Source organism: Mauremys mutica, chromosome 8 (assembly GCF_020497125.1).
Source record: "Mauremys mutica isolate MM-2020 ecotype Southern chromosome 8, ASM2049712v1, whole genome shotgun sequence".
NCBI classification, from domain to species: Eukaryota; Metazoa; Chordata; order Testudines; family Geoemydidae; genus Mauremys; species Mauremys mutica.
Window position 1 is genome coordinate 106,769,444 of NC_059079.1, and position 23,246 is coordinate 106,792,689.

The 23,246-nt window shown below is 47.2% G+C and overlaps 1 long non-coding RNA gene across 2 annotated transcripts; it reads left to right on the top strand.

The window, feature by feature from the left end:
• Positions 1 to 1,390: 1,390 nt before the first annotated feature.
• On the top strand, positions 1,391 to 19,895 carry LOC123376261. Of its 2 annotated transcripts, XR_006581735.1 has the most exons (7): positions 1,391 to 2,361; positions 4,561 to 4,713; positions 6,548 to 6,677; positions 7,805 to 7,989; positions 12,941 to 13,034; positions 14,662 to 15,404; positions 19,613 to 19,895. It is a non-coding gene; the product is annotated as an uncharacterized LOC123376261 (long non-coding RNA). The 2 variants fall into 2 exon arrangements; XR_006581734.1 differs by lacking the exon at positions 19,613 to 19,895 and having other exon boundaries at positions 14,662 to 15,836.
• The last annotated feature ends 3,351 nt before the right edge of the window (positions 19,896 to 23,246 follow it).

Here is a 23,246-nt window from a genome sequence, read left to right on the forward strand (position 1 = left end):
CATTTCTCTTAGCCTGGAGTCTGCACAAGCCTGTGTTTTTCCAGAGGTACCAATGCCTGCTTGGAAATATCAGGATGAAAAGCATTTATTCTATAGGACCATCTCCAGGGGTAATTGTCAGACTCCAGGGTGTGTGCTCATCGATATACTGCGTTCACTGAGAGCTTTCCTCAGCGGCATATCACAGGTAACACATGCTGATGCAGGATGTGAGTGATACGCGGCAGACAGATGTACAGCACATATGTCAGCTGCGTTGTAACATACCCAAGGGATAAAGCCAAGCACAGGAGTAATCTGTATACTGCCCTGCAAACTGATGGTGCCCCAACCAGCCCAGTATGGCCATTCAAATCGTCACGAGTGCCTAGCATGGCTCCCTGGATGCCTAAATGTGGCGTTCAGTGAAGAGCTGGGGCCTCGAACTGGAAATTGACTCCCGTGTTGGATTTTTCTCAGTGCTATAAGACTGATGTAAAGAGAGATGATTCCTGGCAGGGGGACAAATCCTGGTATCTTACTCACCTGAGCAGTCCTGCTGACATCACTCTACATCTTCAGTCTGGGGGAGACGCATGATGACACTGTTTGCCGATACATTACTGCCCAGATGTCCATTGTAAGTGCCTGGAGAGAGACTGTCCCAGTGTTATCTGAGATGGCCGTTCATATTATTGTCAGGGGGGCTTTTTCTACATATTGCTCCTACAGGTAGCAAATCTGGCCCTGATGAGCTGGCGGTGACAGAGCCTCCTGGGTTTGCAGCTGTTTAAAACAAACGAAGAATCAGAACACCCTCTGTTGCATTCAATGAGATTTATAAAGACTGTAAATCTCTCAGCTTCAGGGAAGCTTCAGGCAACCACTAGCTCCCTACGGTTAGAAAGAAACGTCTTCTAAAGCATCTGAACAGGCCACTGACAGAGGCAAGATACTGAACTAGATGGACCAGAGGAATGATCCAGACCAGCAGTTCCTATGTTGTCTGTATAGCGCCCAGAGGACATGTGACCACATTGCAAAAGCCCCCACCTCCATATGCAGTAGCTGCCAACTTGTCCCCCTTGTGAACACAGATTGGCTAGCATAGGAACTAAGGGAGAGATTTATAAAGGTACATGTGCACCTAACTCCCCATGATTTCAATGGGAATTAGGCACCTAAATACCTAGAAAAGTCTGACTCCAAAGCCCATTGACGCCAGTGGACATTGGGTCAGAGCTTTTGAAGTTATTGCAGTTTTCTAGCTGGAGAAAGGGAGCAGAGGGACAACTGCTCAGCACCAACCTCTGTTTCTTTCATGCAGTCACATGCAGAGACACACGCAGCTTTTCTCACTGTCTCTCTTCCAGTTATTTCCCTCTTTTTGTCTTTCTCTCTCCAGGGTGCTTACTTTATGCTGCGCCTTCTGAGGTGACTGGCTGGCTGTTTATGGCCTAGCTGCTATCAGACGGTACCTGTTCCTGGGGGTCGAGCTATTTACACTTTCCAGCAGGGTGAATGTTAAAAGCAAATATTTAAAACAGGCTCTTGGCCACATAGGGAACAATCTGATGATTGGGCTGATACCTCTGAAGACGGGGAGAGCTGCTGACTCACAGGTGAGCTGAGTATTTTAATCTCTTACCTGAGACAAGGTGCTGGAAGCTGACTCATGAGTTTGCTCTTCTTTGGGCAGTGGGAATGATCCTGACCCCGCCGGAAGCAGCGTGGCTTCGGCTCCCAGAGCAGAGCTGTTGCATTCAGAGGTGTCTCATCAAGCCATGGCCATCACTGGACATTCTTTTATACCACGCCGCGTAGCATCAAACTGTCCCATGGGAAATCTGAAGAATGAGGGTTTATTGAAGCTGCACTTTAGGACCAACTCAGCTGTAGGTTTCCTTCCTCTTTAGATAACCCGATTGCCTGTGGAAGGAGCCAAGGAATGAGTTGGATGGTCAGCGTCCAGATGTTCAGGGGATTGAAAAAGCTTTAAGGCCGTGATCCACCAAAGCACTTAAGCACATGCGTAATCCCATTGATATTGGCTTCAGTGAGATGACTCCCGTGCTTAAAGTTAAGTATGTGCTTTGCTGGATCAGGGCCGGAGTAGTTTATACTTCCGGATGGATTCATTTGTCATTTCGCTCCTCTTGCCTCTCCGGCAATGCTTGTTTCTCTGCGTCTGTTGTCTGCTTCCCTCGCAGGCTGTCTTCTGCAATCCACAGGCTGGCGTGGGCCGCCTCCCAGCAGCTCACACGTGGCTGCACTGCCATTTGATGCACCGAGCTGTTCCCAAGCTCAGGGGCTGGGGAAGAATCCAGTTCAAACTGCTTTAAAGCGAGGCAGCCTGATGGCCCAGTGGGAGTCATGGCCATGGTGAGGACCTAGGTTTGAATTTCATTCCCAAACTCAGGCTGGCAGAGGTTGCGATAGAGCTGCAGAGGCCATGCACTCAGCTCATGAATGAGAAGGGCTCCCTCAATTTGCTCGGTAATAAGACTGCTTAGAAAAATATAGCCCTTCCCACACTCAAAGCACTGCATAATTAATCCTTGTAAAGGTCCTGCAGGCAGGGAAGTAAATATCATTGTCTCCATAGTACAGATGGGGAAAGTGAAGGAGAGAAAGAGAGAGAGAGATCTGAAGGGATTTGCTCAAGGTCATACAGTGAGTCAGTAGCAGAGATACGATTAGAACTCAAGATTTCCAGAGCCCAAACCCCACACTAGCAGAAAACCCTGCTCCAGCCAATTGGGAGCAGATAGATAGACTTGGAAATGGGAGATCAAGCTCTGAAGGGATTTATCTACAGTGCGCACTTGAAGGGGATATAGAGATCTGTCTGTGCACAGCTAAGCACATTGGTCCACAGAGATTGAATTATTTGAGGCTGCATTTTAAAATGCAGTGTCTCTGTTGTGGTGGGTGCAGGGATCATGGATGCGCCTTCTCCGCAGAAGCTTAGCTCCTCTTGATAATTAAAAGAAGCAGTCCAATCAATAAGTCTTTAACCAATGACGAGTGACCTGCGGCTATTTGAAGAGAGGCTTGATTCTGTAAACGGTGTGTTTTTAATTAAAAATGACATCAGATCTCTCATTTGCATGTGCAGTTACTGCTACTGCATACACTGGAGGGGTGATTGCTCATGCAAATAGCAGGTTCTGAGTCTATCGAACCTACTGTTTGCATGAGTGATTACCCAAGCTTTCCTTTTGGCCACACAATCAAGAAAATTTTGGGTGCATTTGTGCATACAGTGGTTGGAAAATTAGGCAGAAATGGTCCATGAAAAGAAGGATGGACTCATGATTAAGACACTGGGCTGGGACTCAGGAGAGATCTGGATTGCATCCCTGGCTTTGACACAGACTTCTTGTGTGGCCTTAGACATGTCACTTAGCACCTGATCCAAATCCTATTGACGTCTATGCAAAGACTTCCACTGATATTAATGGGTTTTGGATCAGGCCCTGTGTATCTCAGTTTCCCCGTCTCTACAATGGGAATATTAATCCTTCCCAACATCACAGGAGCGTTGTGAGGATCGACACATTAATGTTTTCTTGGTATTCAGATACCACGTGCCTTTGCATAAATAAATGAGCTTTCAAACCCAGAATTCAGGAGGATGAAACATAAGAGTCCCGACATTGAGAAGCCACCTGAGGCTGTAGGTCTAGCCAAGAAAGGCTGGAGATACCCTGCTGAAGGCTGTGGTTTGACCTTCTCCAATCCCTCTTGTCACAGCAGGTCTGCCTGAGTCATTCTCCTGGACTGATTATTTGATTTTGCTCTCAGAAATCCTGAGAACACTGTTAGACACATGAAGGGGAAAACCCCAAAGCTGTGTTCCTTTAACCACTTCATCTTAGAGCATGCTGCTCTGCTGTGACGTCTGGGCTCTGTGGCACATGGAAAATGCATCCGTTTAGCAGCTCTATTTCTTTACCAGGTCTGCTTTCATTACCTTCTAGTGCCACCAAGATTTATTCACTTCCCCAGTACTTTTAAAAGTTTGTTTCCCTTAGAACAGGGCTGCTCCTGCTTAGGAGAGATTAGGAGATCCTAGTTTGTGGCTTCTCTTGGATTCCATTCTAAGGCTCTAATGAACTATGGATGAGTGGGTGCAGTAATCCACTTGGCGCAGGAGCTCATTAAAGTCACTGATTCCATTGTCGTAACGAGCTACATATGGTCAGATTGCTTCTCTAAATCACTGATTACTGTAACCCAGAAGGGCTTGACGGGGCACCCAGAGAGGTCCATGGGAGATTTGCCGTTGACCTCAATGGGAGCCAAGCAGCATCCTGCTTTCTCAAAATGGGATGCTGATAAGGAGCAATTTGAGCATTTCAGGCCAAAAAGTAACACAATTTCCTCTCATTTGCTTGTCTCGGCAATTGCTGCCCAGTGCGTGAGCCACGCCGGCCGAGTGCTGTGGGAACTGGTTAAGCACTGGTTGCTAAGAAATCATCCAATGAATTTAGCCCTTTAAAATACACATATATATAAAAGTAGGTGAATCACTCACAGACTGATCCTGATTCCTGCGAACGTTTCTGTTGTTCACAGAGATTTGCCAAGAAGCTCATGCAAACCAGTTTCAGCCTGTGGCACGTTCCCAAGCTGGTCACTTCAACAGTTCGCTCTTCAGATCAGCCACACTGGTGCAAGATGGTGCTGGTAGCTGCCTGCATTTTAAGCTCCAGGTCACGCAGACCTGCTGTGAGCAGAGTCGGACGCCGTCGCGCATAAAACCTTAGCCTCTGCCTGGAGCCCAGCCTGTGCTATTCTTTGTTAATTGGGTAACAAAGGGCACTCAGAGGCCCCAGCCAACTGTGACCCTATTGTGCAGGGTACTGTGTGTGCAGAGAATGAGAGTTAGTCCCTGCTCTGCAGAGCTTACGGGCTACACAGACAAAGTCTGGGAGGGGAAACTGAGGCACACAGCATTACAGTGATTGGCCCGTGGTCATACCGTCATGAGCGACAGAGCCAGAAATAGAAACCCCAATCTCCTGAGTCTCGTGCCCTCTGTGGTAGACACACCACCGCTGCGAGACTATCAGACCTCTCCTGTACTAGCATTCCCATTGGCGGAGCTGACCCAGGGAGAGCAACAATGGGAAATTTGGGATCTTGCGCAAAGCCCTGATCCTGCACTGGAGCCAATAGGTCTCTTCATGAGCTCCAGGAGCTGGGTGCAGGATTAGGCCCAAGACATTTAATCTCTCTGCACATGGGTGTGCCCAAGGGCTTTGATTCTTGCAATGAGAAGTGCTCTAGAAATGCAAAAATATCATTTGTGTGTTTCCTACTTTAAAAGTCAGTTGCCAGCACTTATGAAACAGGCCCTGACCCCCACCAAATCATCAGCCCATAGAGAAAATAGCTTAGTTTCTCCCGCCCTGCTCCTGCACAACCATAAGCATACGCATTTCTATCCACAATTCATTCATTATCGAAAAGCAGCAGCAGCAGCAAGCCGTTCAGTTAATTCCAGAGGTAAGAAAGGCCCTTTCTGCAGCCAGCTCCAGCCACAAACACACAAGAGAAATGTGTCTTTGTCTAGGGAAGCTTCAGAGAATGAAATTCCCTTTGAGGATAGGATTGTGTTTGTAAGATTTCAACCTCCCTCCCCCCAAATCTGGACAATAACAGCTTCTGTCTAAGGGAATCATTCCCCTAAGGTACCAGCTGAGTCTGGAGAATTATACTTTAGTACAGTAATTAGGGTTCTGCTGCTGATAAGGATGCTGACCTAAGCCACTTTCTGCTATGGACAGGCCAGTGAACTGAGTGTGCATTACCTTCTGCTTCTAACAGGACTCCCAGCTGCATAGTAATAGAAAGAAATGTAAACAACTGAAGAGCTGTTGCTGAGGGAGCAGGAGGCTGGGCAGGGGATGGTTGGTGGCACAATAACACACAGTTGGTGGTAGGCCTGCTTCTGCCATTGGAGTAAATGGGAGCTTTGCCATTGACTTAAATGGGTACAGGATCAGACTGTAAATTAAGAACATAAGAACAGCCAGACTGGGTCATACCAATGGTCCATCTAGCCCAGTGTCCTGTCCTCTGACAGTGGCCAATGCCAGGTGCTCCAGAGGGAATGAACAGAACAGGGAATCATCAAGTGATCCATCCCCTGTTGCCCATTCCCAGCTTCTGGCAAACAGAGGCTAGGGACACCATCCCTGCCCATCCTGGCTAATAGCCATTAATGGACCTATCCTCCATGAACTTATCTAGCTCTTTTTTGAACCCTGTTATAGTCTTGGCCTTCACAACATCCTCTGGCAAGGAGTTCCACAGGTTGACTGTGTGTTGTGTGAAGAAGTACTTCCTTTTGTTTGTTTTAAACCTGCTGCCTATTAATTTCATATGGTGGCCCTTAGTTCTTATGTTATGAGAAGGAGTAAATAACACTTCCTTATTTACTTTTTCCACACCAGTCATGTTTTTATAGGCCTCAATTATATCCCCCCTTAGTCGTCTCTTTTCCAAGCTGAAAAGTCCCCGTCTTATTAATCTCTCCTCCTCTCTCTCAAATTACTAGCTGTTTTCTGCTAGCAGCTCAGGTGCCAGTCTGATTTAGGAGAGGGATGAAGCAAGTTTCGCTCATCTCAGTCTCATCCGCTGCACCAAAACCAGCTACGACACAGGCTCAGCAGCAGGCCTGGCTCAAGGTGTGTTGCTAGCGTTGGGCTGGGGGAGCCCATGCTCAGTTTTGACTCCAGCCAGCACTTTGAGTTCTTAACTTTCACAACCACCACATTCATCCAAACACATTCAAAGAAAAGACCCGACACCTTCTTTACCCTGTCCCAGCTGCTGCTAACTGCCTTCTGGATTGCCAGAAACAGTTGTCTGCCTTCTGCTCCATAGTGCTTTGCATCGTAGCAAACTGTGCAGTTGTCCCCAATCCCTTCAGCGGTGGCAAAGGTTTTAATATTAGTGTAGCCTGCGGTTATAGAAGGAGAGAGTTGCTGCAGAGAACTGCAAGGAAATAATTCCAAAATGGACTTCTGATGATCTCATTAACCCATGAGAGCAGAGGAAAATAATTGCTTGTGGTTCAATGCAGTCCATCTGTAGGGGATTTTCTAAATAACAGGGGCCTAGAACATGGTTTTTAAGTTTCCAAAAATTTTAAACAACTAAAACATTTATTAGAGCTGCAGCCTTGTCAGAAATCATTTTCGGCTATTAGCGTAGTAAAATAAAGGGATTTAAAGCTTCGCAGATTGCCATTTTAACAGAGTTCAGGTGACCTACAGTCCCCAGAATGATTGATGCAACCGAATAGTGTAATAAGGTCACGCCTCCACTGAGAGCTTGAGAATCTGGCCCTTTAAATGCACTGAGCTTTGCTGTATTTTTGTCATATTTAAGAAAAAAATCATGAGTCAGGCCACCAAAACTCACAAAATTGATTTAACAATCATGAGATTTAAAAAAAAATAAAATAAATTACTTTAAAAAAAGAAAGAAAGATGAGGTTCTCCCATAATCACATGAGTCCAGGAGCTGGGGCTTTAAGAAAAACACCAAATATCAGGGAGTTGTGATACAATCAGGAGGATTGGCAATACTGTCATTTAGAAAGCTAAATGGTGAACTGGAACAGGCTTCCTGGGATAGAGAACATCACAGGCATCTTGAAAACACACACACACAAACACACACACACACACAAACACACACACGCGCTCTGTCCCATTAAAAACAGCGTTATTAAAGCGATGCTATAACCCCCACAAACCTACGTCCTAACAATTTCCCAATGGCGTGAAACTCTTGTCGTTTGTTGTAGCTTTGCCACGCCACCTTCCTTCAAGAAATCCCGAGAAGAAAGCAGCAGCAAAGAGACGGTTTAAGGGCCTCATCCTGAGCATCAAGTCCCTGCACTGGGTGGCTTTGGACACCAATGGGAGCTGCTAGTGCTCAGCGCCACTCGGGATCAGCCCCTGAGCCTGTGACTGTGAGATATCCTATCTGGTAATTAGGAGAGGGGGTGGGGGGGGATACCTTCCTACACCCTTATCAGGCCGTACATTTAATCTTTCTCTTAAGAGGCACCTACTTAATTACTCCCTTTTCCAGTTGTATTGTTCAAACCCCTCTTTGAAAGAGCAATTCCTACTGTGATCATTATCAAGTTCTCCCCCCCCACCCGCCTGCCTGCCCCCTCCCCCTCCTTTCCTAATCACCGGGTTGGTGCCAGGGCCTCCTTCGCTAGCCTGCCAAGGGATCTGGTAGGAGCCAGCCATTGGGCCGCCTTGCTCGGCGTCCCCCGTTCCCCAGCCTTCCCCTGTCGTTCCCACTCCAGAGCTCCAGCCCTGAGACAAAACAGACCCCCCGGCCCTGTTCTCCAAAGCTAACTGCTGTCACACTGACCTCCACTCTGCCTCCCCGGCTGGAGGAAAACACCGCGCTCAGCCAGAGGGAGCAGGAGCGGGCCCAAAGGAGGCCATTCCAGTGTAGCTGTGGCTGCCTCCTCCCTGCCCGTCGTGCTGGGGCTTGCAGCATTATGGTTAGCGCCAACAGGCCCGTGAAGCCAATGCCTCTGTAAGGGACGAGGCATGTGACATAGGCCAAGCGGATGTCACGCTGCTGACATGTCCCAGCATCACACAGGCAAACATGGCCGTGGCGGGCCGTGCCCCTGAAAGCACTGGCATTTAGCAAAGCCCAAAGGCGCGGCCAGCGGCTGAGTGGGAGGAGCCGCGTGCATTGGGATTTGGCTGAGTTACAACCAGCTATTTTGGGAAGTCCTGTCGTTTTCTGGGCAGCTCTTCAAAACAAAACCGAGCCAGATGCTGAGCTCCTTTACACCAGGGCAAGGCAGAGTAGCTGTACGCACTGCGGTGGGAGTTCTCTGGAGTTAGAGCTGTGGAACTGGGCAACCAGAATCTGGTCCAAAGCATTTAAAATATGCTTCACTGCTTGTTCAAGTGCTGAGCCTTCCTTAAGTGGGCAGGCATTTTAAACACGGAGCTTCCATTGGGCTTAATCAGAATGGCCCAGGCCTTTCCACCCTCTATTTATAGGAGAGAGAGTCTTTAATTTTGCTGCAACAGACTGGTTACTAGTTGTTAAAAGCATACCAGTAACTATGCATATATCACCTCATTTGCTCAGCCTCAATCTATTTTAACAATTAGTTGCTAATAGGGTGGTTGGAAATTGTCATGTTTTTTTAATGGAAAATGTTGAATGTTCTTCAAAATGAAATGCTTTCCATTTTCCCCAACCAAAACCAAATTTTTCGGCTGACACCGCTGAAACAACAACAAACTGATTTGCAATGAGAAATAAAAATGTTTCAATGAAAGTCGATGCTCTCCATAAACATTTTAATTTAGTCAAAAGTGCGATTTGCAATCAAAACTGATGGAAAACTTTTGACCAGCCCGAGTCGCTATTTCATTGACATTCCTAAGCTTTGACAAAACGTAAAGTTATCATTAGTTCATAGGTTCATATATTTTTAGGGCCACGAGGGACTATTGTGAGCATCTAGTCTGAACTCCTGTATAATACGGGCCAGAAAATTTCACCTAATAATTCTTGCATCAAGTCCAATAACTTGTGACTGAGCTAGAGTGTATCTTCTAGAAAGAGCCATCCAAGCTTACATCGAGTGATAGAGAATTTACCACATCCCTTTGTAAGTTGGGCCAGTAGTTAATTACCTTTATTGTTAAAAAATGTGTGTAATTTCCTATTTGAATTTTACTGACTTCAACTGCCAGGCTCTGGATCTTGTGATTCCTTTTTCTGCTACAGTAAAGTGCCCTCTTGCATGAGAGACGTTCTCTCATGTGGAGGCACTCGTAGACTATGAGCCAGTTCCCTCTTAACCTTCTCTTTGATTAAGCCAAATAGCCTGAGTTCCTTGGTTCCAACAGTGGCCGTAGAGTTTGTTACTATAAATATCAACGTGACTTTTAGAAAACGTTCAGCTTCTGCATTGTTCTTCTAAATGTGTTCCCGGTTTTGTTTTTTGACACTGCTAGTTTTGATTGGCCAGGGAAACCACATGGTGGGTTTTGTTGTTGTTGCTTTTCAAACTAGAAAATTTCCAATTTCAGTGATCCACCCACAATTTCAGAAAACAAACAAAAAAATCAACCCATTGCAAAACACGACAGAATGGAAAAAACACTTCTGAATTCCTAAGAGTCGTTTTCTATTTTTCCATGAGCTGTAGTTACGCCCCTGCTGCCAGGAGCGTTGGAAAAAACAGAAAGACTCAAGCTTGAAGAGATATAGTCATGCCTCTTTAATTACACTTCACTGATACTTTATAACTGAATACAACTGTGGCTAAAGACAGTTCCAGACGCTTGCTGACAAGCACCGTGCTGTGTAGGAAAAGAGTCTGCCTTACCAAAACAGAGCTCAGCAAATCTCAAACAGAGACTCAGCTACAGTACGTGATAAATCAGTGGGCGATACCTTTCTGAGTGAATTTCATAAGCGAAGGGAAAACAGAGGTATTGTCATCAGCAGGAACAATAAATGCCAAATCATGCCACATTGTGCACATACTGTACAGTGGAAGAAGCTAGGGATCCACTAAAGCATGTGATTAGCAATGATCCCACAGCTGCATAGAACAGGCATCAGTTCCTTGGAACAAGGAACAGTCAGATCAGCAGATAGTACCTGTGGTGAACATGACAAGGCTCTTAAAATGTTCTGAGTCAGGACACTGTCTGAATATAGCCTTTGGGGTCTTGATTCTTGAAGTCAGTGGGGTTACCCATGTGAGTAAGGACCATTTACCTAAGGGACTGCAAGCCCAGACCCTTTTTGTATATCCTCTGTGTGCTAGCTGTCTGCACCTAGCCGAGAACGATGCAAAAGACAAGTTCCCTGGCCCTATGGCTTTTGAGTTAGCTGTGTATGAAAAAAACATGGCAATGCTTTTGTCTGGTAGGCCCAGGAGCTGCTGGCGCTTTGGTTTGTTTTTCCCCAGCCTCAGATAGTTCAAAAATGGGTGATTGGATTTGGATCAAAATTAGAAAATTTAAAAAATGCTGTACAGCTGAGGTGAAAAAAGGGACCATTTTGGTCCAAAAGGGACATTTCGGAGAAAGTTATAGATGATTGAAAGTTGGGATTCTCATTAAAGCTGTCAGCTTTAACCCCCACTGTAATGTGGAGTGAACTGGAATAAATAGCCTGGAGGAACATTTTCAGGTATTGTTTGTGTGTTTATTACTATAGCGCCTAGGGGCCCTAGGTATGCAGCTGGAGGACTCCATTGTGCAAGGTGCTGTACAGACACAGACAGAATGGCTATCTATGTCGATCACTTTGTAAATGACTTTGGCGCTAAGTCCTATGGACTTCGAGTACACTTAGGTTCCTAAGCACCTGAATTGCTTTTTAAAATGGCTCAGAAATCACTTAGGCACCTTTGAAAGTGTTTCCCTGCCACTTAGCTGTGACTCTGCCGTGCATGAATAATGTGGCCATCTCAAAGTCACGGCCATAAAAATGTGTAGCCCTCCCCCCACCCCACCAAACAGTCTGCGTGTAACAGACCCAATGCATCCCTGGCATAACCCCAGTGGGTTATGGGAGAGAGGAATTTGCATTCCATTCTGTCCTGTGTGAATGGAAGTTGAGTGGCTTAGGCCCAGGTGCTAGTGTGGTGAGGTCTTGTGATGGGTTGGGTTCATGCTTGGAGTCTGGTATTGTGTTGGGTGGGGTTGCTGAGCATAAGAACCCAAGGCCAGCCATCCTGGGTCAGACCGATGGGCCAGCTAGCCCAGGAGCCTGTCTTCTGACAGTTGCCTTAATTTATAATCCCTTTGCTCCTTAGTGTTTGTGCTGTGAGGAAATAACTTTAACACTGTGTTTTTTTGTGGGGGAACTGGATATTATACAGGCCAGTGTAGTGATTCTCTATACCTGTATGTCTATTCAGAGGGGTGATACGCAGCATTAGCACACGTCTGTTTCACACCTAGCATCGCTACACACGTGTGGTTTTTTTTGGTTTGTCCATGAGCAATATATGCCATTGGCGTTTGTTTTGGCAAATGTCCTTTCACCGCTTATTATATAAATAATATAAATAACTCATCCTCTGACTTCAAACATGCCACTTCAGATGTATGGCAGGAGATTACAGAGTTTGTTAAAGCTCAGGTCTTCAATCATCTAGGCATCTTAGAGGCTGTTCACTAAAATAGAGATCAATGCTTCAATTTTATGGGAGGCCTGTCCCATGTGACCAGACCCAAATCCCTTATTTTATGGCTTGCTTATGCATTCCTGGTGAAAAACGGTTTACATTTTGGGCCCCGGGAGCTCTCCTAAATCAGCTGCCAGGTTTTTGCAGCTGGTAGCCGAGGGGAGCGCTGTCATCGGGCCGCCCGGAGGTGAACAAACGAGCCGAGATGGATGTCAGTGACGGCCTTAGCAGGGGTGCTGAGCGTGCTCCCCCCAGTGCATGGAGCTGCTACCGCGCCGAGCCGAAAGGGCTGTGGTTCCACGAAGGGGATGGTTGTCTGACTTCCAGGGCAATGCTAGGCCCTTCCACCCCAAGCCATCACTCAACCTGCTGCACATCAGAGAGCGGGACTAGTGAAGGCCAGAGAGGGATGAGCCTGAGCAGCATTACCGGGCTGCAGGTTGTTTCTCACCCCTGCTGCTGCTCTCCTTGCACCAGTGACTCCCTGGCAGCAGCTTCTTGGGCTTTTAATAGAGTTAGGTGAAAGGGTTAAGGAACGGCAGAGAAGCACGAAAGGACAGTAAGGTAGGAAGGCACCTGGGATAGCCCCATTGCTACTAATATTGCTCCTAGTGCTCATTCCTGATGGGTCTGTTGCAGAGATGGATCTGGACCTCTACTAGAACTGTGCCTTCAGCTCCCACCAAGCTTTGGAGACGTTCAGCTGCTGATTCTGACCTCATCCCTCTCTCTACCAAGGGCTCAACCAGAACGCTGAATCCAACCCAACCCAGTGTCAGAGACATTTGGATTCCGGCTCCAGTCTTCATGACTCACATCAGACCATTGTGAGGTAAATCAGAATTATTATCCCCACTGGGGAAACTGAGGCATGGGGCAATTAACTGACCTGCCCAAGCGATGTGGGTGGGCAGTATGTGATGGAGCTGGATGGAACCAAGGAATCATGAACTCCAGGCCTTGGCATTAACCACCAGAGCATGATTCATCTTCCTATCTGGGATGGAGAACAATGATTGATTGATTGATTAAGTATCCACCAGCAGCACCAGGTTCCCTGAGCAATGATGAGAACAGATTAAAACACAGTAAAGACGTAGCATCACAGATGTTCTTCCAGAGTCAGCCAGAGCGAGACACATTTAGGATACCTTGGTGTCACTGTCCCCTAGTGGAATCTGGGGACTGGATATCTGTAGGAGTCAGCCAACCCATTCCTACCCAGTAGGGTTCAGTAAGATCCCTGCTCTCTATTAGCAGTTTACAGTTATGCTGGAATTCGGAGTTATCTTCTCGAGCTGTTAGATTGCAACACTGCACTGTAAGGGGTGTATTTCTAAAGGCTGCCCTTTGCTCGTCTGCACGTGTGACTCCTCACATGGCGTTATTAGCAGACATGGGATCCAGTGCCTGGAGCACAAAGCGCAGGCCCTAACTATTTGAACTAACAGAGGAACTTCATTAGCTGGTAACAGTAGTAGGTTTTTATCCCCTTAAGTGGGTCAGATACTGGAGGAGGGGAAATGTAACACATACTGGGTTAAACATGCCGATCTGCACATGCACTCACATACAGCCACACCTGGTAGATGCAAAAACCAGTAAGTCTTATTAGCCGAACATGCAGTTTTCATAGTCAAACATCTGCCATAATTAGAATTCACACCCATGCAGCCTACCGAGGACAAGACATCAGAGTCATTTCAGTCTTGGGACGGTCAGGGAAATTGCTGCAGGGTATTTGAGTGCGTCTGTGGTGGTGAAATGCACAGGCGCTGACTCCATGGGTGCTCCGGGGCTGGAGAACCCATGGGAAAAAAATCAGTGGGTGCCCTCCTCCCGCCCCCCCCCGCAGCACCTCCTGCCTCATGGCGGCCCTGCCAATCAGCTCCTCCCCCTCCCACCTAGCGTCTCCCGTCCACCGCGGATCAGCTGTTCAGCCGCGTGCAGGGGGCACTTGGGAGGGAGAGGGAGGAGCGAGGGTGGGGTGCGCTTGAGGGAGGGGGCAGAATGGGGTGGAAAAAGGCAGGGCGGGGATAGGGCTTGAGGGAAGGGGTAGAGTGGGGGCGGGGTCTGGGGCGGCAACTCAGAGAGACAGTGCCTCTGGTGAAATGTAAGAGCAGGGTTCCTTCTGGCCTTTAATGTCTAGAGACACCTGGAAAAGTGCAACCCTACCCTTGCAAATTAAATCTATTTCTCTTATTTTAATGGGCGCCATAAGCGTATATCTTTTCCCATAAGAGAACTGCAAGCAAAGCCCTTGAAGTGAGGAGTAACAAAAGTCCACGCCAGCGTCTATAAACCCAGTGTTATCGGCTACCACCTTGTCCTGGGAGTTTTGACTTTGAATTATTGCCATTTTGACTCTTTCCTGCTAAGCAAAGTGCAGAGTTGGTAGCAAGCAATAAACATAACTCCTCTGCAATGTACAAACACCTCCCCCCTCCCCCCCCATGCAGCCGTCTCCTTCCTGACTGTGCTGTGACAGAAAACAGCTGCTCCACTGGAAAGAAGCACCTCCAGAATGCGGGCAAGGAGAAAGAACGCATAATGAAATGGGATTCGTAAATGGACCTCTTCCCCCCACCCTTCGCCTCCCACCGCATGGAAAAATTCCACCACCAGGGCTAAAGCATTATTTATCGCGGTGCCTCCAGGTGACAGCGCACGCTGCCTGTGTTTGCAGGGAGTGCCACCATTAGTAACTTTTAAGGATTGTAATCATCCGCCGGGAAGGAACGTTGCAGCCAGAAAGCGGAACAGCCAAGTCGAAGCCAGCTACGAAACAATGTCGCCTGTGCCCTTCGCTGTTGCTTTGTGATATATGCCGATGGGTTTGTGAACTCTTAAAGCGATGAGCTATTGCATTGGGGTCTCACGCCCCTCTCTCGTCGGTGCAAGCCCCTGCCATGCTCAAGGGAAGGCCTGGCTAGTAGCCTGCCTACCGGAACCCTTCCTCCAGTTTACCGATTCAGAGATTCCAAGGCCAAAGGGGACCGCTATTGAAGGAGGCCGTGTGGCATAGTAGACTGAGCACTGGACTGGGACAAGCTCTGTCGCTGGCCTGCTGGGTGACCGTGAGCAAGTCACAGCACTGCTCTGCGCCTCAGTTTCCCCAGCTGTGAAATGGCGATGAGGCTGTGCAGTGCTTGGGGATCTGTGGGTGAAAAGTGCTACGCCAGCGCTCGCTGGTGTTTTAAAGGTAAAAGCAGGCCTTTTAGCGGAGGCACGTGGGTGGGAGTTTATCTCAAGAATCAGACAGTCCTCAGATAATTAAACCCACCTGTTAAACCAGATACTGAATCTACTAGAGCTGCTTTCCCTTCAGATGCAATCTTCAGTGCCTGACATGACACACACACACGGACCGGATTGTATACAATGACAATTAGGAAAGGGCTGGTGTTGTGATATCTGGCTGGGCCCAACACCTTCAGGGACTGCCAAAATACCCACAGGGAAGACAAGACCCTTGTCTTCAGCTGTCCTGTACCCCAAAATAACCCTATCCCAAGTAGAGCTGAACCCTGAAAAGGGAGCAGTGACAGAGCCTCAGGAAGCCATTAAGGACTTTGCTGTTGATTTTATTTGAAAGGTGCCCAGATGCCACTGTGATGGGCAGCAGAATAAAATCCTCCCAAACAATCTTCCTTAAAACTTTCCATTGCAAAGGGAGAAACAGGGAATGAATGAACGAACAAATGAATATGCAGACAGGAGCAACCTTTCAGCCAGGGAGCAGGGCCCCAGTGTGCCAGGGGCTGCACAAACACAGAACAAAAAGACAGTCCCTGCCCCAAAGAGCTTCCAATCTAAGAATAAGACAAGAAACAGCAGATGGAGACAGACCGATGAGAGAATCCCAGGAGGCAATATTGCTCAGTGTGATAGTGATCTCAGCACACCAGCATCCCTGTCCTGCCATTGCTTCAGCCTCGTGGCTGCATGAAAACGTTCCTCGGTACCACCTTTTACATACTGTTCACTGGCCCGACTCGCGCTGCTGTTACCAGGAACAAAATACCTCACACACACACACACACACACACACACACACACACACACACACACACACACACACACACACACACACACACACACACACACACACACACACACACTTCACTAGAAGGATGGTGAAGCACTGGAATGGGTTCCCTAGGGAGGTGGTGGAATCTCCTTCCTTAGAGGTTTTTACGGCCCAGCTTGACAAAGCCCTGGCTGGGATGATTTAGGTGGGGCTTGGTTCTGCTTTGAGCAGGGGATTGGACTAGATACTTCCCCAGGTCCCTTCCAACCCTGATATTCTATGATCTGAGAAGTTATGGCTTTGAGCCACAGGATAGGGTTGGTGCAGGAAGGTTTGGGCTGGAGGGAGAGGAAGGGGGCACTGGAACAGGAGGGGCGGGGGGGGGGGGCTCTTTTTACTGGCCATAAGGGTGAGCAATGGGGGGAGGGTGCAGAGAGAAGCAAGCGGGGGATGGGGTCTTGGGGGGAAGAGGCGGCATGGGAGCAGGGCCTCAGGCAGGTCGTGCGGTGCAGGGGGCAAGGCCACGGTTCGGGTGCCTGTGCCCCACCCCCCACACTTTTAGGGCACTTCCGCTGCTCCTGGGGAGAAGCATCCAGGAGAGGGTAAAGGATCTAGAGAGAAGGGGGAGCTCTAAAGGAAAAGTAGAGGAGCCGTCTAGAGGAGAAGGAAGCGGGGTGTTGGAGAGGAAAAGAACATTTAGAGAAAGTGAAAGCGAGAATCTGGAGGGAGTTTGGCAGGAAGAGGCTACAGAAGAAGGAGCCTGATTCCGCAAACCACCCCTGCTCAGCAGAGAACTTACGGAGCTGCAAAAGTTCCATTGGTTTTAATGGGACCCAGGACCTGATCCAACGCCCACTGCAATCAAAACGTCTCATTGACTTCTGGGGACTTTGGATTGGCCCCAAAGCCCGTGTTTCAGCACTTTGCTGAATTGGGGCTAAAGGGAGAGTTTGCCAGAGGCGAAGGAGGGAGTTGGCCAGGAAGGAAGAAGGGACTAAAAAGAAAAGTAAATGCGGCTAGAGCCTCACAGTTGGATAGAGGAACTGGGCAAATGGGGAGTGAAATCCTGGCCCGTTGAGATCAGCAGCAAACCTCCCTCTGACTTCCAGCAGGCTTCGTGATTTCAGTTCCAGGGAAAGCAGGCAGCATTGCTCACTTGTATTTACTGGGCCTTCTCTTTGCTCTTTCGCAAACCTGTAGCTTTTTTAAATGGCTGAGTTCATTGAAACCATTGTAATAAATAAGTTCCTGGCCAGGGATACCCACCCCCTTATTTATGTGGTTGCCTATTGCCGGGGTTAATTGGAGACAACAGGCAAGTTGTGGGGGCTCAGGCTCCTTTACGGGCTACACTTTAGCCGGGAGAGAATATTTACAGCTTATAAAGAGAAGGATTGATCCTGAACTCGGGCAGCTTGCGCTGAGCAAACGGTGCTGCTGTAATATTTAAAACACAGCGTTTGGGTGGAAAATATAGAACCCACATGTTTTCCCATGTGCGTACTGCTGCTCAGGCCGTGATGTGTGGCAAGGCAGACAGCTGCGTTTGTTTGTTTGTGGGGGGTGGCTTCTCTTTGGGTTGTTATGCTCTAAGTAGCGTTGATGCTGCTCAGATTGACAGCCCTGGAGATGGGCTTTTTCGGACTCGGGTCCAGCGCGGGCTGGACGTGCTTTGCCGTCACGGCCCTACTTGTGTCGCTGGAAGGGCCCTGATAGAGGCCAGAGGGTTGGTCAGTCGCCAGGACCCCGCCAGACCCTGGCCTCTCTGCTGAGACCACCACCCAGAGGACCACCCAGTGCTGCTGCTGCTTTTGTAATGCAGACATCTGCCCATTAGGGGCTGGACTCAGACTTCAAGCCAATAGCCCGTCAGTGCCCAGGTGATGATGGCTTCCAGTCACTGTAGACCAGGACAGGTTAGACCCAGAATTGAAAGACACTGAAATCCATTATCCTGGGCCTGTCCCAAGCCTTGATTTCCTAGTTTGGGGCCGTGACCTGGGGTGTCCTTTGGGTGAGCAAATCACACGGGGCAGTGGGGCTTATACAGCCACGATAGATTTCTCTTACTGTGCTTGTTTAATAAATAGACAAGATTCCCTGTTTTCAGCTCAGGTTTTCCTTCGGCACACACCCCGCCAGCCAGAGCAGTGGTGTGTTCCATTGAAAGCTGAACTGAAAACCCAACCAAAAGCCCACTCCCTGAATTCAGCTGCTTCTCCGTTAGCCATGCAACAGCTGTTAGTCTCTCAGCCACCCACAAACACTGAGTGGGGCGGTATTTTCTTGCACGTGTCCTCGTGCAGCTCTAGGTGCTTTGGCATCACCATTACAAGGGAAGCCCGGAGTCTGGACCTCAGGTCTTGCCAGCAAAAAGGGGCGGATCCTGCCCCTGCACTAATAGAAAATTCAAAATGTTGATGAAATTTCAAATTTTGGGGGGCAGGGACCCCAATACCCTGGAAATGTTCAATGAAATTTTCACCTTATCCCCCAACAGTTTTTAGCCAATGGTCAAGCTGGCTGGAACTTTTCAAATTTGGGGCGTTCAATTCGATTTTGAATTTGGGGGAATCAAATCCAAAGGGTGTTTTGTAAATTTCTCTTCCTGCAGTTCTACTTACTCACACTGAGTAGCACTGTGCAGGCAGCCCCACTGCTTTCAATGGGGCCCCCTGCAGAATAAGGCACAACCCTCAGAGTGGATGTGACAGACACAGAACCATCATGTAATTTTGAGGCTTACATTGGGGATGGGGGAACCAATCTGACCTAATTTTGAACCCTCTCAAAACATTGTTGGTTTGAATTTTCAACACAAGCTTGAATCTCACTGGATGGGTGCTCTGCTTAAGAGAGATGATGGTAAAAGGCATAGTGGGGAAAAAGAAAGGAAAGAAAAGTGGGAAAAGGAGAGATACTGAGGTAAATCCTGGCCCACTGAAGTCAGTGACACAACTCCCATATCAAAAGGGGCAGGATTTCACCCCCAGAATATTAAAACTGGTTGAAAAAATGGGGACTACAATTTCAGGAAGAATTTCGAAATTTCAAAGTTGTTTCCATTTCACAACGTTCAAAATTGACCCATTTTCCATTTTTTTGCTGAATGGTCTATGATTTTTTTTAACCAAAGTCATTTTCAATAGTGTGATCAACATTTACTGTTTACCAAAAAGTTAAGTTTTCTGTAAGAAAACACAGTGTGGGGTAAATAAAAAACATCGATAATGATGTTGATAAAAAGGATATATGTAGAGGAGGGAAATGGGAAAATGTCTTTAATGTTGACAATGTTTAGCACAGAGGTTTTGTTTTATTTATAAGGCCATTTTTCTATTAGAAAAGCTCACGCAAAAAATGTTTGATCTGCTTTACAGAATAGACACTGTCTGCAGACCAGTCGCATGATGCTCAGGGTGATGAATATAGGAGCTACTTCCAGAAACAAGGTGACTGACACTTTGTTGTGTGTCTGGTGCCTAAATACTGCGCTGATGGCTACTGTAGAAATGGAGAAAGACAGACAGAGATTGGGGTTCTGCACTGGCTAGGGATACTCACGTGGTTCAGAACTTCATCTGACCAATCAGGCTTCTCCTTTTACCCAGCTTATTGCACAGACTGGAGACCTGCTTTCTGTGTGGCTGAACCGTGCAAATTTGCTTTGCAGGACTGTCTATTCTCTGGTGCTCTGAAATAAATTACTAAGTGTAAACAATGAGCAATAAACCAGGTCCTTCACGGCACAGACCCTTTGCCACCCGGGATCCACTCTGTGCTAAACCTTTTCATGTGATTTTTCCCCCCTCTCCCAGGCGGGATTAGGACCTTTTCCTACCAGGACAGTAGAGAGAGCTGGCATGACTCCAGCATGGACACCGCCGTGACACAATCCTTCCCCGAAAGATGAATTGCCAGCCAGTTTTCTTAATCCAGCCACTTTGGAAAAATTGTTTGTTCTCATCCTGTTTGAAATGGCTTCAAAGTGGCTCCAGTCTAGACTGTGCCAAGATAAATTACAAACCCAAAGAGCTGATATAAACCACAGGGGGAGCGAGTCATTTGCTTTAATGTAATTAAAACAAGATATAATAATGTATGTATGTATGTATATGTGCACGCACACTCTCGTCTAGCTGGAAGGTTGAAGAGGAAGGAAAAAAGCTCTGCTGGAAAGCTTTTGTTTTGCTCGCCCCGTGAAGGCTGAGATTTCTCCAGTGGAACCGAATTTTGAGAAACACCGTCTCCACCCTGCCAGTCCTTTAAGACCAGCGGGGTGGAGACCGAAGTTGATCCTTTCCCCTCCCACAGTTTCAGCCAGCCAATTAGATTGTAGCAGGCGGGCTAGGCTGCATGGCAATAGGTATAAAAGGAGTAGGGATATATGCAAATTAGCCGGAGGTCATTGGTGATGGAGGGGCAGATGGATACATAGTACTTTGACACAATCCTGGCAGCTAAGAATGAGGGAGTGGCACTATTCGGAAAGAGGAATACAGGACTGTTACAGGGTGAAAGAGGCCCAAGGCCTTAGAAACAATAACAGAGAACAACAGAAGGTGAGAGAAGGAGAGAAACGGTGCCCTGCCCTCGGTGTGAAAACCAACGTACAGCAAGGCCCAGATAGGGCCAATCATCACTAACGGATCTGACCCTAGAGCATGATTTTCCTACCACATAATCCAGTGTGACCTTTAGGCTCTGTGCAGACACAAAGACACAGTCTGTGCCACTGTAACTCATCTATTTGGTTATAGGGTCCAAGTTTCTGGTTTGGTTTTCACACTTGAAGCTTTAGACAGATGTAGATCTAAACACAATCTCAAAGACATAGTCTGTGTTTAAAAAAGAATAGCTTAAAAGTTACTTTTACCATTATTCATCAGATCTTTCTGTTTATGCTGCACAAGCTGACGGAGACAATATTATTCACCAGAAGTACTGTACAAACTCAAAAACATAGCTCTATTAGCAGTAGATAAGGCGAAAAATGTTCATGAGTTTGTCGTCTGGGTCAGAGTTATGGTTGATTCTGAAGCACAAAAGGTTGGCTGTTACATGTCAATAGTGTCGTTAACTAATTTTGCTACACGAGCTGCTGGAATAATGGAAAATATCTGACGTTATTTCCTTTCTTTTGAATGTTTAAAGGATAGATGTTGCTGCCTTTACTCACATGGTGTATCACCTTGCTCCACAAGGGGTCCCACTGATTTTATGGGGACTACTCGAAGATTAAGGTACTACTCAGTATGTGTATGGATATTACACTTTGGCCCTTATTAGCCAATTAGAATAAGGATTAATCATTGGAGCAAACTTAACCTGACAGCTTTTCGTGAGGTTGGTATTTATCAATCTAAGCGTCAGCAGATCAGTTTTCCAAACTAGGTTCTGGAGCTGATCTCATTCTGTGAAGAGGATTGCACATGTAAAGTAAATGGGCATTATTATTTCTAACAAACCATTCAGGGGTAATTCACACATGAGGCTTTGATGATCTCAATCCAAAAATATCTTGGTTAAACAGCACAAGAACTGAGTATTGCCATACTCAGGCCAATACTCCATCTAATCTAGGTACCTTCCTCTGGTACCACAAGTTTAAAAGGCAGGAAAAACAACAACCTAGACTTCAGCTGGAAATTGTGCAGCGTTCAACTTAATTTTCATCCTGACCCTTAGAAACTATCAGCCTGTGCCCTGAAGCATGAGGAGGGATAGTAACACCTGTCATTTTTTATTCTTTTTAACAAATAAAAGGAAGTTCTTCACACAGAGCACAGTCAACTTGTGGAACTCCTTACCTGAGGAGGTTGTGAAGGCTAGGACTATAACAGCGTTTAAAAGAGAACTGGATAAATTCATGGAGGTTAAGTCCATTAATGGTTATTAGCCAGAATGGGTAAGGAATGGTGTCCCTAGCCTCTGTTTGTCAGAGGGTGGAGATGGATGGCAGGAGAGAGATCACTTGATCATTACCTGTTAGGGTCACTCCCTCTGGGGCACCTGGCATCAGCCACTGTCGGTAGACAGGATACTGGGCTGGATGGACCTTTGGTCTGACCTGGTATGGCCGTTCTTATGTTCTTATCCTTGCTAGTGTATCTGCCATTGCCATTCTTAGGCAGATCTGCTTAATCATTGCTTCTAAGATATTTGCCTCAGAACCATTTTTAATCTCTCTTTTTTTTCTTCTGTGGAGAACAAGCTGAAATCTGCTCAGATAACTTTAAACTTAAAACATATGTGTCCAGTTATTGTTGGGTTTGTTTTTCAACAAGCTGCAATTGAATCAAGAGCAGTTGGTGAGACACTAATGGCTTGTCTACACTAAGAAGTTGTACGGCTTTAGGTACAGCAGTAAAATTCACCTAATGTGGGCACAATTCCATCAGTGTAAAGGGGTATTTTACCACTAAAGCTATTCCCATATGGGATGGGAATAACTATATGGTGTAAGGCACCTTTATACTGGTCTAACTGTGTCCACACTAGGGGATAGGTAATAATTGGAGATATACCAATCTCGTAGAACTGGAAGGGACCTTGAAAGGTCATCAAGTCCAGCCCCCTGCCTTCACTAGTAGGACCAATTTTTGCCCCAGATCCCTAAGTGGCCTCCTCAAGGATTGAGCTCACAACCCTGGGTTTATCAGGCCAATGCTCAAACCACTGAGCTATCCCTCCCCCCCATTGTACCAGCATAACTAGCAAATCACCTCCCTAACTGCCATAGTTATATTAGAAAAAGTGCCAAGCGTAGACCAGGCCTGAGGCAGCTGGGAGATGGACTATACCATTGCTGCAAAGGCTGGGGAGAGTTATTGTACTGCCTGACTGTGGCGAAGGATTAAACTAGCACTGGCTTTCGTTTGCATGCCGTTAACAGTGAGGAGCTCTCTAGCTCTGGGTGGGGTTGCTCACCAACCCTGTGTTTGCAGGTGTCCTTCCTTCCCCATGCAAATCCGTTACCGTCAGTCAGGCTCTCTTTCCAAACATGACATTATC